The sequence below is a fragment of the Nomascus leucogenys genome, chromosome 8 (assembly GCF_006542625.1).
Source record: "Nomascus leucogenys isolate Asia chromosome 8, Asia_NLE_v1, whole genome shotgun sequence".
Classification (NCBI taxonomy): Eukaryota; Metazoa; Chordata; class Mammalia; order Primates; family Hylobatidae; genus Nomascus; species Nomascus leucogenys.
This window is the reverse complement of record NC_044388.1, coordinates 75,167,882-75,182,178: the sequence shown is the minus strand read 5'-3', so window position 1 is coordinate 75,182,178 and position 14,297 is coordinate 75,167,882. Positions and strand designations below refer to the sequence as shown.

Genomic DNA, 14,297 nt, shown 5'->3' with positions numbered 1-14,297 from the left:
GTGAACAATATTCCACATACAAGGACTTTTCAGCACCATGCATTAGAAATGGAAGTGAATGTTTATTATTCTTTATATGTGTTGGTTGATATGACTTTTCAGCTTCCCTCAGTAACATTATTCAAATTTTGTAGATGACAGTAAAGCTCAGAGGAGTTAAACCATTTTCCTCAAATCATGTAGCTTTAACAGGAAAACCAGATATGAAAAGCAGATTTCTTTCTAAATTAAAAAACAAAAACAAAAAACTTGAGCTCTTGCTTTACCCTAGCACATAGTCTCGCCATCTGTTTTCTCCACACCAGGTCATTTGTGTAACATTCATTCACATAACAAATACAAATAAATGAGTGGAGTCATTCATCAGCTATTAATTCAGAATCTCTTTTGTGTCTACCACACTAGGCTCAAGACTTCCCAATGTCTTTGTCTCCTCCCCCTCAAATCTCTCCACCCAATGTCTTGACAAATACTGTAGATCCTTCCTGCACAACATCCCCAGAATCTTTTTCTTCCTTTTCATTCACCTCTGTCATCATCCATGCTATGGTGTTTATGGAGGATGCATTCTGTGGCATGAATTGTGATGGGCACTGGGGCTGCAGAAAGACTCCTGCTGTCCACCTCAGGAGCTGGCACGATAAATGTGGATAAACCTCAATCCTTTAATATCTTTATGACTTCTTTCCCTTTCTCCCCAGTTCCTGTTTTCTCATGTCCAAGCTCTGACATTCAAAACTAAACACCTTTCTCTAACATGTTGCTTTAATTATTTAAGCATTCTGCCTGGGATTTTTTCAATTACTCTTGGGAGTTTTCATAAAACTCTCCCAACATATCTCCAAGTGGCCAGGATTTTCAATCACTGCTTCCCTCCATGTGTATTTCACACACACACACAAACACACTGTACTTAAATTGAAAAGGTTTATTTCTTCACACAGGAATTCCTACAAACAGCCCGGTTTTCTCCACCATACTTCCACTCCTTCTCTGCATAGCTCAATTTTGATTCTTACACTCTGATATTTTACATATTCTTACACTCTGATACGATCTTGTCTCTTACTCTTTATGACTCTGCTCTGTAATTTTGTTGTTGTTGTTCTGAGATATAGTTGGACATGTAACTTGTACATGACACACCTTAGCAAGGAGGCAACCCATATCTCAGATGTAAGTGAAAGAAGCACTCTCCAGGGGTTTCCTAGGGAAGTGGTCAGCACGCTGGCCTCATTGGTGAAATGGCCTAGATACGAAAACAGCAGGAGCTATTTGCCTTCCTGAAATCTGGACCATCTCACAACCCCCAGACAGTCTCAGCTACAAGGAAAAAGTGATAATTTCATCCCACTTTTATAAACATACACACACAACACACACACACGCACACACATAAAATCATTTAATCATTTTTAATCATTTAATCATTTTTTTAAAATGTGTGACACTTTAGCTGCGCAGGTCTAAGCAGGGCCTCCTTTGCTGGGATGTGCCTTTTTCTGTCCCGGAATACCCTAAACTTCACATTTTGGCAGCACGAGTTTTCCCTTTGTGACTTTCTCTTTGTTCCCTTTCTCCTCCTTCTTTGCAGAGAATGAGTAGCCATTGCGCCTGGCCCTGGGCCATCAATGAGAAGATCTGCTCTTAGTAGAGCCCTGCTTTCCCGCTGAAGGCCCTGAAATCCGCTGTGTTCCGGGACACCTACTAAGGATCAGTAAAGCTCCCCTGATGTGGGGAATTAGCTCAAGTGGTAGAGCGCTTGCTTAGCATGCAAGAGGTAGTGGGATCGATGCCCACATTCTCCAAGCTTTATTATTTGGACCTTGGGTCTCCAAACACTCAAGTATCCAAACCCAAGTTAGTGTCTGAGAGCAGGATGCTGCTTTGGTTCAAGACATAGGAGCAGACAATACCGGGCTGGCCTGGCCTCTCTGGCATTTAGTATAGTGTAGGATTACTAGTGTACCTCATTTTGCTGTTTCTTCAAGGAGCTGTGAAACCAAGGGACATATAAAACCTGCTCTTTTCTCCCTGTTTCTTGCCTGCAGCTTGGTCCTAAACGTCAGACCAGTCGTGAAAAGTGCAGGGCCAGAAGCCCCTGGGTAAATACGCCTCGGCTTTCTGCTCAGGGGACTGAAACCAGCGATGTTGTCAGGTAATAGAATGTGCTGGACAGACATGTAGAAAGCAAACATAAAGTTGCTCATGAGCTTGTGGACACACCTGCCAGCCTGTTGATAAGTGGCTCTAATCCCAAAACGACTTACCTACAAAGAGCCTGAGAGCTGAACCTGCCACAATGGCCCACTTTCCAGTCCTCACTGCAAGTCGCACGCCTCCGGAAATCACTGAACAGGTAGTGTAAAGGCTTTGCAAATTAGAGTTATCTTTGAAACAACAACACATGGAGGCTGATTGGTACTTGGAACTTGATACAAGGCAGTTTTGTGCCTGCAAAAAAAAAAGCAACATTATTCTTTAAAGATTTCAAAAAACACAGTGTCTCATCACATAATCCAAAGAAGTCCAGGTACAAGCCCCAAAATTTCAGCATTATGAAAAAAACAGGGCGATCTTAATTCACATGGCAAAGAGACTCCTCGAATAACAATACTGAGAGGACACCAGATGTCAAATCATCTGACGCATACAGTAGAGCAGTTAGATAACAATGCTCCTAGAATCAGGGGACAACATTCGTTGAAGTGAATTGGAAAGTTGGAAAGTCTCAGAAACATTGGAAAATATAAACACCAATTTAAGCTTAAGAATTAAAAAAAACGTATTAACCAAAACTCTTAGGGGAAATGAAAGCTTAACTGGATGATCTCAATAATAGAATGCAGGATGACTAAGAAAAAGTCAACGAACTTGAAAACAGAACAAGAATACCTACATAATCTGAACTATAGAGAGAAAGGAGTATTTCTGTAAATGAACAGAGGCTCAGGGACAAATAAAAAATAGCAAATCTAACATCCACATTATCGTAATCTGAAAAGAAGAGGACAAGAAGAGGTTCTTTGTGGGATAAAACTTTGAAGAAATTAATGCTGAAAATGTATCAATTTGTCAAAAGATATAAACCAGGTTTTTAAAGTCCAGCAAAGGTCAAGCAGGATAAACCCAAAGAAACCATTTCAGACATTCATAATCAAACTGCTGAAAACGAGGAAAGTAAAAACAATCTTGAAAGAGTCCGAAGGAAATGAAAAAGAAACTACCATATGAATGAGTGTAGATTTCTCATCAGGAACCACAGCGGCCAGAAAAAATGTCATAATATTTCAGTAAGTAACAAAGAAAAAGACTATCAACCCATGAATGCTATGGTTGCAGCAATAAGTATCTTTCAGACATAAAGGCAAATAAATGCATTTTCTCCATTGGAAGGTAAGGTCAATACATTCTCTTCTTAGCAAGAATGCTGGAAAGACTAGCAAGATTTGAGATTAAGAAATGTGATCCAGAAGGAAACTAGAACGTATCAATGAAGGAACAAAGCAGAAATAGAAATGTTGGGTAGACATAACAGACTATTATTTTCTCCTTGAGTTCATTAGTTGTTTGATGATTGAAACAAAACTGTAATTTATCAGAAGCAGTTGTCATTGTATTAGATGTACTACATAGATAAGATAAAAGGGTAAGTGTATGGGCTAACTCTTGTGAGGTTTCTATATTCAACTTGAATGGTTAAATATTGATTCTAAGTATACTGTGAAAAGTTTATATGTATATGGTAATCCTAGACACTTACTAACCAGGATTGAAATAAACCAAAACAAGATAGAAAAGAGGAACGTAGAAGAATTAAACAAAGGGAACAAAGGTTAGATAAATTATTAATAGTAGATTATCTAGAACTTATTATATTAACATTCATGTAAATGATCTAAATTCTTAATTAAAAACTAGAGATATCAGAAATGATTAAAAGTAAATATGCTGACTGTAAGAAAGCCACCCGCAAAACACTTATATATAAGAATAAAGTTATAATATGCAGATTGAAGGAAAAGAGTGGAAAGATATCTTGCAAGCATTAATCAAAGACAGCTGTGGTGTATACATTGAAATCAACAAAGTAGATTTTGAAAGAGAGAACTTTTCAGGAATAATGAAGGCTGCTAAATAATTACGATTGTCCATTCTCCGGGAATACTGTCCAATTGTATATGAGGACACAGATTTTCAAAACTCACAAATAAAATTAGGTAAGGCAGGTAAAAATAGAAGTATCCAATTTTAGCGAAGAACGAAAACTCCTCTCTCAGTCATTGGTAGTTAGTAGACAACAATCAGCCAACATATTGGAGAACTGAACCACACATCACCAATGGATTAATCAACTTCATAATGCAAAATAAAAATTTAGCCAGAAAAGCAAGACAAAAATAAAAGAAAAGTAAGATCGTGTTATAACAGGAAATTAAGAGTGGTCCAGCGTATAGAAGGGGTGCTATTATTGAAAGAGTTTGAAATAGTGACTTAGTTATTTTTGAAACAGTTTTGAAGGCATTATTTAGCTGGAAATGATAGAAAGACTGAAAATGGTGAATCTGGAGGTGGATTTCCCTCATCTATATTTATCTTGTCTTCTTTTGAGGTCTAGGGTGTCTAAACTTCCTCTGAATTACCTGATCTACTACAGTGTCTGGCACGAGCATCTCCCCAGTGAATATGTACTAAAATGAGTGGAAAGTAATGGATAGATTCAAAAGAGTTGTGCAAGAATATGTTTCATTATTTGGCAAATCCTTGAATGTGGTGTTTGATGGAAGACAATGAATCAAAGTTGACTTGAAAGGTAAGCCCAGGCAGACGTGGTGCTCTTTCTGTCATCCCAGCATTTGGAGGCCTGAGGTGGGCAGATCCCTTGACGCCAGGAGTTTGAGACCAGCCTGAGGAACCCAGTGAAATCCTGTTCTACAAAAAATACAAAACTTAGCTGGTGTGGTGGTATGCACCTGTAGTCCAGCTACTCAGGAGGTGAGGTGGGAGGATGTGGAACCCGGGAGGCAGAGGTTGCAGTGAACGAGATCAACCAGTGCCCTGGCAGTAAAGTGATCCCTTGTCTTAAAAAAATAAAATAAAATAAAATATTAAAAGTTAAGCCCAGGCAGGTGCAGTGGTTCGCACCTGTATCAGCATTTGGGAGACCAAGGCAGGCGGATCATCTGAGGTCAGGAGTTTGGGACCAGCTGGCCAACATGGTGGAACCCCATCTCTACTAAAAATTCAAAAATTAGCGGGGCACCTGTAAGTCCTAGCTACTTGGGAGGCTGAGGCAGGAGAATCACTTGAACCAGGGAGACAGAGGTTGCAGTGAGCCAGATTGCACACACACCTGCGCCTGGGCAACAGAGTGAGACTCCAACTCAAAAAAAGTTTAAAAAAATACATAAAAAAAGTTAAGCCCAAAAAGGTAAGTAAAGAGGAGGTCTGGAATCAGATATTTGGTGTATGAATGAATGAGCTAAAGTGCAAAAGAAGGCAGAATAACTGTGAGCTGGAGCAGAGGGAAAAAAATCACATGTAAAATCTAAAAATATCTGCTTCTCAGTTCGGGCTTTCCCACTTAGCAGCTTTGGCACCTTAAAAAAAAAAAAAAAAAACTTGGCCGAGTGCGTGGCTCACGCCTGTATCCAGCACTTTGGGACGAGGCGGGGCGGATCAGGAGGTCAAGAGATAGAGACCATCCTGGTAGCACGGTGAAACCCCATCTCTACTGAAAAAACACACAAAAAATTAGCTGGGGTGGTGGGGTGCCTGTAGACCCAGCTACTCGGGAGGCTGAGGTAGGAAATGGAATGACTTGGAGGCGGAACTTGCAGTGAGCCCAGATGGGCCACTGCGCTCCAGCCTGGCGACAAGCAGACTCCGTCTCACAAAAAAAAAAAAAAAACAACAAACAACAACAAAAACGCAGTTAGCCCTATCTGATTCTCTATTACTTCTAAAAGTGCATACTAAGACATAATTTTGTTGGCAAAAGTCAATCAGACTACTCAGGTAATTCCTAAGTCTCCTAGTATGATTCATGGCACTAAAATATGAGGAAAAACAGGGAGGATATGATTTATAAGTTCAGTTTGTTTTTTTTGTTGAGTGAATGTCTCCAGTCCTATAGATGCAAGTGTAGATACACAGTAAGAGTAGTATAAACGGGAGACACCTTGGAAGCTATTTCTTCTTCATTCATTCAGTTGGTCACTCAATGACTATCATGAATTGAGCACCGTCTCTGTTTCTTATTAACAAAGGAGACTACAGAAAGGAAGAGTGACTAAGATCTCTGAAGAAGGGAAAAGCTAGATGACTGGGCCAGAAGAGGAAAAAAAGCAGCAAGACAGGTACAATTGTTTCTGGTCCTCAAGCAGAAGGTCCTATCATTAGTGATACTGGAAACGGGTGAACTCCACCTTTCCTGAGTGGGGAATTCTTCCAGTGCAGCATGGCGATAAGGAGTGATTTCAAGTAGCATTGATTGTGTTTTTAAAAGCTAGGAATTGAAAAGCAGCAGGCGTGGGAAATGAGATTTACTAATCTGGATGTCGCCTCTTAGGAAGAGTTGTTCTCTAGAGCAGCAGGCCGCCTGTCAATCTCATATTCTGAAGGGTCTGAGTTTGAACATCAGACAAGGCACAGCTTATGCCGCTATTTCCATTAAGGGAAATGATATAGGTGCGATAAATAATGGAACACAAAAGCTATGAGATAATGATTTCAAGACGACCAAATATTAGCTTAAAATTAAAAGTGAAGTTTCTTTGTTTCTTTCTGTCTGTTGTTCTGTCTGTCTTTTTCTTTCTTTCTTCTTTCCTTCTTCCTTCCCTCCTTCCTTCCTTCTTTCCTTCTTCCTTCTTTCCGTCTTCCTTCCTTCTTTCTTTCCTTTCTCTTTCTGTCTTATTTATTTTTTCCTTCTTTTGGCTTCTCAGTCGCTTGAGTCAAGGCGTGGCGAAGGCATATAAATTACACAAGAAACTTCAAGCTATGTCATATGTCTACCTCTCTAGCTGACAGGGGAAGCAGGGGAAATTTCACTTCCAATTGCCTGCTCTGAAGGTCATCCAACCATAATTATGGGGTGGGGTGGGTGAAGTCTTTTATTCTTTTAATCATCCAACAGATAGTTCTCAACACATATCTTGCTAAGAGACTGTTTGGGTATAGCAATTCACAGTGAATAAAATACAGATATTCTCACCTTTGTGATACTATGTTCAATGTTGGGGGAGTGGGGAGAAAACAGACAGGAAGCAAAAAAGAAAATAACAAGAAGTCATGTGATGTTATCTACTGGGAGGGACTCATTAGGCAGTAAAGGACTCGGCAGTGTGGAGGTGACACATTCACTTTTCAGGAGAAGAATCAGGGAAATTGTCACCTTGAAGATATCATTTAGCTTCCCTTTCTTCCAATAGTCTTTCTTTACATGGGAACTGAGGACTCTAGGATTCTCTGGCTGGATCTCAGCACCTAGAGATGGATCTGGGCAATAGGAACTGCTCAGTAAGCATTACCTTACTGCTTTGGTTGCCTTCTCCCTGGCCTCTTGGATTGAGCTTGCATCATACGTATTCAGTAGGAGCTTGCTTAGTGGATTTACAGGTTGAGGTTAGAACCCACCAGGATTCTCTTCCTGGAAAGAACAGGCTTCCCTCTAAGGTTTCATATAGACCCCGGGTGAGGAAAGGGCCCTAAATGGCTTGAAAAATTGAATGCTCTTTGGGCAAAGCAGAAGCGCACTATGGAAGGGGCATCATTTGGGCACATATCAGGGGTCTCAGTACAGATGAGTGCTCACGTGGTCAAGATGGTTAAGCAGAGAATCTGACCAGAATGTTCACGGTGCAAAGAAATAATCTTGTTGGGAGAAGGATCGCAACAATTGGGGAATTAGAATACAGCTAATGAGATTCAAACATAATACACAAGAATCAGGCACAATCCTTTACTACTACATTCTTTGTACAAACCATTTTGCCTAGAAAATCATACCTTACTATGCATCCTATTGTGTTTCTCCACCATCTATTTTACTTTATAAATTTTATTTCACTTTTATCATCACAGAAGCTCGTTGCTACAAAATAATGAGCAAATCAGCCAATGGCAACAAAACTGCACTGATATCTCTCTTAGACCTCGAGAGCATTTTCCTTAAAGGTGAACAATACTCACGTTCAAGAATTTTTCAGCTCTATGTGCTAGAAACTATACTGGACTGTTTATTAATTTTTTATGTAAGTTGGTTGATTACAGTTTTCAGCTTCCCAAGTATTCTTACCCTAGTGTTACAGATGACACTGAAGCTCAGAGCAGTTAAACCATTTTCCTTAGATCAATAACTTTAAAGAGGGAAACCAGATATGAAAAAGCAGATTTCTTTCTCATGAAAAAATCACAAGCTCTTGCTTTATTCTAGACATAGTCTTATCATCTGTTTTCTTCACACCAGCTCACTGATGTAACATCATTCATTTACCAAATACAGATAAATGAGTGGATTTATTCTTGCATCGATCAGATATGAATTCAAAATCTCTTCTGTATCTGCCACACTGGGCTCAAGACTTGCCAGTGCCTTTGTCTCCTCTCCCTCAAATCTCTCCACCCAATGTCTTGACAAATACTGTAGATCCTTCCTGCATAAACTCTCCAGAATCTTTTTCTTCTGTTTTACTCACCTCCCTCTTTATCCATGCTATGGTGTTCTGGAGGATGTTTTCTTCAGCATGAAGTGTGAAGGGGATTGAAGCTGCAGAAAGATTCATGCTGTTCACCTCAGGAACTGACATAGTAAATGTGGATACATCTCAATCCTTTAATATCTTTATGACTTCTTTCTCTTTCTCCCCAGATCCAGTTTTTCCATTTTCAAGTTCTTTGACATTTAAAACTAAAAACCTTTCCCTAAAATGCTGCTTTTCTACCTGGAATTTTTTCAATGAGTCTTTAGCTTTCATAATATTCTCCCAACAGATCTCCAAGCATCCAGGCTTTTCAACCACTACTTCCTCTGTGTATATTTTACACACACACACACACACACATACACACACACACACACACTCCACTTAAATTGAACAGGCATATTTCTTACACAGGAATTCCTACAAACATTCCACCCTATACCTACCCTAGGTTTTCTCCACCTATGTCCACTCTTCTCTGCATTGCTGAATGTATTTTTTTTATTCGTTCACTCTGATGTGATCTTGGTCTCTTATTCTTTATGCCTCTTATCTGCATTTTTTTGGTTATTATTGTTCTGCATGCAGTTGGATATGTAACTTTTACCTGACACACCTTAGCAAGAAGACAACACATGTCTCAGATGTAAGTAGAAAAACACTCTCCAGGGATTTCCTAGTGTAGTGCTCAGCACACTGGCCTCATTCCTGAAGGTCCCTCGGTGTGAAAAAAGCAGGAGCTCTTTGCTTCCAGAAATCTGCACCATCCCACAGCCTCAGTTACAAGAAGCAAGTGACAATGCCATCCCTTTTCTTTAAAAAGATCATTTACGCATCCTGAGATATCTGTGACACATTAGCTGGGCAGGGTCCTTCTGTGGGACATGTCATTTTCCATCTCAGAATATGTGAAACTTGACATTTTGGCAACACCAGAGTTTTCCCTTTGTGACTTTCTCTTTGTTCCCTTTCTCCTCCTTCCTCGCAGAGAATAAGTAGCCACTGCACTCTTGCCCTGGGCCATCAATGAGAAGATCTGCTCTTAGTGGAGCCTGCTTTCGCGGTGAAGGCCTTGAAGTCGCGTGTGATCTAGACTGCCCACGACGGATGAAAAAAGATGCTGTGAGATGAAGAAGTAGCTCAAGTGGTCGAGTGCTCACTTAGCATGTGAGAGGTAGTGGGATTGAAGCCCACATTCTCCAGGTTTTACTAGTCGGACCTCAGGTCTCCAGGTTACAATGGAAAAAAATATGTATTAAACACTGATCTCAGAAAACAATACGTTAGACACTGATCTCAGTAGCAGCCTGGACACTTCTTTGGCTCATTATGTAAAGGCAGCAACAATACGGGGTTGACCAAGATTCTGCTGGTATGTGGTATAGTATACATCTATCGATGTGTAATTAGTTTTCTGTTTCTTTGAGGAGCTGTGATAAAAAGGGTCATATCCAGTTGCGCCTATTCTCCCTGTTCCCTCCTGCAGCTTGGTCTAAATGCAGCATAATTACGGAAAGCGTAGGGCAGAGCCACTCAGGTAAATACAGCCCCAGCTTTCTGATCAGGAGACCGAAACTAGGAGTTGCCAAGTAACCAGGAAAGACACTGTGGAGAGCAAACCCGTCAAGTTGTATGTGAACTCCTGGATGCGCCTGTGAGCTGTGAATAAGTAGCTCTGATCAAAGACAACTTACCTAAAAAGAGTCTGAGAATCGAACTAAGTGGCAGCCTACTTTCCAGTCTTCACTGGCCACTGGTTGCACACACTCCAGAGTCTCTGAATAGCAGTGTTAAGGCTTTGAAAATAGAATTGACTTTGAAACTACAACACACAAGCCTGGCTGGTTATTGAACTTGAACACGAGGCAATCACGTGCCTGCAAAAACAAAAATAGCAATATTATCTTTAAGATTTCAACAAGACACAGTGTCTCATCACATATTGCAAAGTACAACCCCAAAATATTCAGCATATGAAGAACCAGGACAATCTTAATTCACTTGGCAAAGAGAATCCTCAAATAACAATACTGAGAAGACACAGATGTTACAATCATCTGACACATACTTTTAAACAGTTATGATAACAATGCTCCATGAATGAAGGGATAACACTCCTGAAGTGAATGGAAAGTTGGGAAGTCTTAGCAAGTATCTGGAAGCTCTAAACACTGATCTTAAACTTAAAAATTAAAAAATGTATTCATCAAAACTATTAGGAGAAAAAAAGCTTCAGTGGTTATTTCAATAACAAAATTGAGACACTCAGAATAAAATCAATGAACTTGAAAACCGAACAAAAATACCAACGTAACCTGAACAATAGAGAAAAAGGAATGTTTTTGCAAATGAAGAGAGCATCCGGGACAAACAGAAAAATAACAAAAATCTAACACTTACATCGTTGTAATCCTGCAGGAAGAAGAGAGGGAGGTCCTCCAGAAAGAAAACTTTGAAGAATTAATGGCTGAAGATGTATCAAGTTTATCAAAAGACTTTAAAGTTCAATAAACGTCAAGCAGGTTAAACCCAGAGAAATCCATACCCAGACACATCATAATCAAACTGTTGAAAACTAAGGAAAACCATAAAATCTTGAAGGCAGACAAATGAAAATAAAAGGGAAACTGCCACTTGAATGGACTTCTCATCAGAAACCACAGGGGCCCAAGAGAAACATTTACTAAATACCAAAAGAAAGACCTGTCAACCCAGAATGCTATGTGGAGCAAAAATATCTTTCAGACTAAAGGTAAATAAATACATTCTCACAGGAAGGTAAACTGAGAGAATTCATTGCTAGTAGAACTGCTGGACAAGAATTAGCAAAGATTTAAGATGAGAAAAATGATACCAGAAGGAAACGGGACACCATCAGTGAAGGAGCGAAAGCAGAAATAGAAAATGTCTGGGTAGACATAACAGACTATTATTCTTCTCTTGAGTTCCTTAAGGTATGTTTCATGATTGAAAGCAAAAATTGTAACTTTATCTGATGCAGTTGTCATTGTATCTAGACGTACTACATACATAACATAAAAGGGTAAAGGTAAAGGGCCTATCTGCTGATGAAGTTTCTATATTCAACTTGAATGGTAAAATACTGATTCTACGTATACTGCGAAAGGTTATATATGTATATGGTGATCTCTAGACCACTTAGGAACCAGATTTAAATAAACCAAAATAAACTAGGAAGAAGAACATAGAAGAATTAAGACAAGAGGAACAAATGATTAATAAATTATTAAAAAGTAGATCTATCGGCTGGGCATGGGGTCTCACGCCTGTAATCCCAGCACATTGGGAGGCCGAGGCGGGTGGATCACCTGAGGTCAGGAGTTTGAGACAAGCCTGGCCAACATGGTGAAACCCTGTCTCTACCAAAATACAAAAAATTAGCCAGGCATGGGGCCGGGTGCCTGTAATCCCAGCTACTTGGGAGGCTGAGACAGGAGAATCACTTGAACCCGGGAGGCAGAGGTTGCAGTGAGGGGAGATTGCACCATTGCACTCCAGCCTGGGTGACAAGAACAAGACTCCATCTCAAAAAGAGAAACAACAGATCTATCTAAAAACTTATCTATAGGGACATTAAATGTAAATGATCTAAAACAGTGAATTGAAAACCAGAATTGTCAGAATGTATTATAAATGAATATGCTGACTATAGGAAAGTCACTAGTAATATACTTATATGTGAGATTAAAAGTTATACAGCATATTGAAAGTAAAGAATGGGAAAAGATATGTCATTTAGGCTTACTCAAAGAAAGCTGTGGTGGATATATTCAAATCAGACAAACCAGATTTTAAATTGTGGAAACTTCCAGGGATAAAGGGGGCTGTTACACAATTAGAGGTGTCAGCACACCAGAGAAATAATGTCCCAAATGCATATAAGGACACAGGGCTTCAAAACCCGTAAGCAAAAATTGGATAATCCAGATAAAAATAGAAAAATCCGATTACATTTGCAGACATTAACACTCCCCTCTCAGTAACTGATAGATCCAGTAGACAATAAATCAGTAAACACATTTGAGAACTGAACAACATCCATACAGCAATGGATCTAATCAATCAACTTTCTAAAGCAAAATCACAATTTGGGTAGAAAGAAGAGAAAAAAATTAAAAGAAAAACAAGATCATGTTATAACTAGGAAATCAGGAATGTTCAGAGTGCAAAAGAGTGATATATTGAAACTGACATTTTTGGAAGGGTTATTTAGCTGTAAATGACACGACACAGAGACTGAAATCGTAAAACTGGACGTGGATCTTCCCTTCTCCATATTCGTCCTGCCTTCTCTTGAGGTCTGGGCTGCTTGAATCTTTAGAATCTCCTGAACTTACTACAGTGTCTGGCACAGAGCATCTTCCCTGTGAATGTGTACTGAATCAATGGAAAGGAATTGACAGATTCAAAAATGTTGTGCAGGAATAATGTTTACTATTTGACAAATCACTGGATGTGGGGTTTGAAGGAGAAAAATGTGTCAAAAGTTGACTTGGAAACAAAGCCCAAAAGGTAAGTGAAGGGGATTTGGGGAATGAGATATTTGGTGTGTGAATGAATGGGGTGCTGTGGAGAGGAGTAGGGAGTAAGACTGTGAACTGGAGCAGAGAAAGAATCACGTTTTAAAATCTAAAACATCTTCTCAGTTCAAGCTTTGACACTTAGCAGCTCTGGCACCTTGGAAACAAAACTTCTCTGAGGTTCCATTACTTCTAGAAAGTGCAGATTAGGACACATAGTTTTGTTGGCGAAACTCTATTGGACTATATGAAGTAAATTCAATAAATCTCTTAGTATAATTAATGGCATACAAGATTTGCTTTACGCTTTTTGTAGCAGGATTGTCTCCAGTCATGTAGATGCAAGTGGAGGTAGAGAGTAAGTCACAGTAGTATGGACAGGAGACACCCTTAAAGACTATTTTTTCATTCCTTCATTCGTTCAGTTGGTCAGTCAGTGAACTATTATGGACTGAACAAGTCCTGTGTGTCTTTTCAAAAAAGGAGACCATAGGAGGTGTAAGAGAGACTAAGATCTCTGAAGGAGGGAGAAGTCAGATCACTGGGCCACAAGAGGAAAAAAGTCAGCAAAACAGGTACAATTGTTCTTGGCCTCTTGCCTCAAGATGGTCGTCTTGTTAGGTGCATACTAGAAATGGGTAGATTCCACCTGTCCTGAGGATAAAATTCTTTGGGTGCAGGATTGGCTGATAAAGAGTGATTTCCAAGCACCACTGATTGTGTCCTTTGAAAGTTAGGAACTGATAAAGCAGCAGTGCTTGGGAAAATAGCATGTGGGATGTCAACTCTTGGGTGAGAACCGCCCTCTTTCTGCAGCAGGCCACACATGAATCTCATAATCTGAAGGTTTTGAGTTTGAACATCAGAGAGGATACAGTTTTTGCTGCTATTTCAGTTGAGGGAAACAAAATGGGTTCACTAAATAATGAAATGCAAATGCTATGAGATAACAATTTGAAGACTGACTCAACATTAGCTTAGAATGGAAAAGTGATTTAGGTTTTTTGGTGTTTTGTTTGTTTGTTTGTTTGTTTGTTTTGGCTTCTCAGTGGTT

At 39.6% G+C, this 14,297-nt stretch overlaps 1 non-coding gene across 1 annotated transcript; it reads left to right on the top strand.

Moving 5' to 3' along the window:
• The first annotated feature begins 1,735 nt into the window (after window positions 1–1,735).
• Window positions 1,736–1,808, top strand: TRNAA-AGC. Its single transcript has one exon. It is a non-coding gene; the product is annotated as a tRNA-Ala (tRNA).
• Window positions 1,809–14,297: the final 12,489 nt, after the last annotated feature.